The sequence below is a fragment of the Penaeus vannamei genome, chromosome 43 (assembly GCF_042767895.1).
Source record: "Penaeus vannamei isolate JL-2024 chromosome 43, ASM4276789v1, whole genome shotgun sequence".
Lineage (NCBI taxonomy): Eukaryota > Metazoa > Arthropoda > Malacostraca > Decapoda > Penaeidae > Penaeus > Penaeus vannamei.
Window position 1 is genome coordinate 23648436 of NC_091591.1, and position 2500 is coordinate 23650935.

The following is a 2500-nucleotide window of genomic DNA, read 5'->3' on the forward strand; positions in this document are numbered from 1 at the left end:
TCTTCTTGCTTCAGCAGGCGGCTTGAAGTGAGAACGATAGAATTGTGATAAAGGAGGAAACAGGGTGGGGAAGGGGGAGATACAGAGAGAGTGAGAGACAGACAGACTGGCGGACAGACAGACGGACAGATTGACGGACAGACAGAGAGACAGACAGACAGACAGACGGATAGACAGAGAGACAGACAGACAGACAGAGAGACAGACAGACAGATGTAAACGAAAACAATAAAAGTGAAACTGAAGTGGGAATTGCGGTAGAACTGTGGTCAAAGGAGGAAACAGGAGAGAAGGGGAACATATAGAGAAAGAAAAGAAGAGAGAGAGAGAGAGAGAGAGAGAGAGAGAGAGAGAGAGAGAGAGAGAGAGAGAGAGAGAGAGAGAGAGAGAGAGAGAGAGAGAGGCACACAGAAAGACAAAACAACGAAAGTGTGACTGAAGTGCGATCAAAGAAGGAACAGACGGAGAGAAAGGGAAGATACAGAGAGAGAGAGAGAGAGATGTAAGCAAAACAACGAAAGGAATAACAAGGAAACAGGCGATTGCACTAAAAATCTTTTTCGCTTTTTTGCTTCTTGTGGGTAACAACGAAAAAGTTTTCATCATATTTGTCTGCTTTCCTCTTTCTTTTCGTTCCTTTTTCCACCTTGTTCGGCACGAATCCTTGACAGAAGAGGGAGATGAAAAGAAAAGAAAATGATAGGAAGGAGAAGGAATTAGGAGAAACTATATGATATAAAGTAATAATAAGAAGGAACCAGAAAAACGAAACGTATGAATTTCAAGTTGGATTAGAAAAAAAAATCACAATAAACTTTTTTTCCTTTTTCTTCAAAGCGCGTGTACCTTAAAAGAGAGAGAGAGAGAGAGAGAGAGAGAGAGAGAGAGAGAGAGAGAGAGAGAGAGAGAGAGAGAGAGAGAGAGAGAGAGAGAGAGAGAGAGAGAGAGAGATTTTCCAGGAAGACCTTCTGTGTGATAAAAAAAGATAATGATAAATAGAAAAAAAATGAGAATGAAAATCAGAAAAAGGAAGGCTCGAAAGTCTCATTGACGGATCTAAGAAACGACTTTCTCCGCTGCAAGAAAGTTAATCATTTTTTTTCCGTTTCCTTTACGAAATTGCGGAAGAGGGAGAAGGGAGAAAAGGGAGAGAGGAGAAGAGGGATGGGAGGGGGAAAGGGAAAAAGAAGAGGGCAATGAGGGAGAAGGGAAGAGGGGAAGGAAAAGGAGAAGAAGGATGGGGGGAAATGAGGGAGGAAGGAAGAGGGGGAGAAGGCGGAGGGGACGAAGGATGGGGGGAAATGAGGGTGAAGGAATAGGGGGGAGAAGGATGGGGGAAAGAACGAAGACAAGAATAAACAGGAGAAGGAGAGAGGAAAAAGTGGAGGAGAGAGGGCGAAGAGAAGGCAGAGGCGACGAAGGATGGGGAAAAGAAGAGAGCTAAGACAAGAATAAACAGGAGGAGGAGGAGAGAGGAAAAAGTGGAGGAGAAAGGGCGAAGAGAAGGCGAAGGGGAATAAGATAGGGGAAAAGAAGAGAACGAAGACAAGAATAAACAGGAGGAGGAGGAGGAGAGAGGAAAAAATGGAGGAGAGAGGGCGAGGAGAGAAGGAGGAAGGAAGGCTTTTATAACGCTTTCATTTCAACACACAAGGGCTTCCTCCTCCTTTGTAACGAAGGGGGAGAAGGCGAGGAGGGAGAGCTGAGAAGGAACAATAGGAGGAAGAGGAGAGGGAAGAAGAGACAGAGAGATGAAAAGGAAGGGAAGAGAGAGCGAGAGGAAGGTGGAAGGTCGGGGAACAATTAACAGGAGGAAAGAGGAGAGGGGAAGAAGAGGGGAGAGGGGAAAGAGGGGAGAGGAAGAGGAGAGAGGAGAGAAAGATGGGGAAGGAAGAGGGGGAGAGGAGGGAAAAAGGAAAGGAAGAGGAGAGGAGGAAGAGGAGGGAAATAACGAAGGAGGAAAAGGCGAGAAGGAGCGCAGGAAGGGGGAAGGTCGGGGAACAATAGGGAGGAAGAGGAGAGGTGGAAGAAGGAGAGGAAGAGGGAAAGAAGAGAGGGAAAGAGGGCAGAGAGAGGGGAAGAAGAGGGGAGAAAGAGGGAGGGAAAGATGGGGAAAGGAGGAGGGACAAAAGAGAGGGAAGCAGGGGAGAGGAGGAGGAAAGGCGAGAAGGAGCGAGGCAGGGGAAGGCGGGGGAACAATAGGAGGAAGAGAGGAGAGGGGAGAGGAGGAGGAGAGAGGGAAAGAAGAGAGGGAAGAGGGGGAGGGGAACAATAGGAGGAAGAGGAGAGGGGAAAGAAGAGGGAGGAGAAGAAGGGAAGGAAGAGGGGAGGGGAAGAAGAGGTGGGAGAGGAGGGAAAGAAGGGAGGGAAGAGGGGAGAGGAGGAAAAGGCGAGAAGGAGAGAGGAAGGGGAAGGTCGGGGAACAATAGGAGGAAGAGGAGAGGGGAAGAAGAGGCGGGTAGGAGAGGAGGAAGAGGAGGGAAAAGAAGGGAAGGAAGAG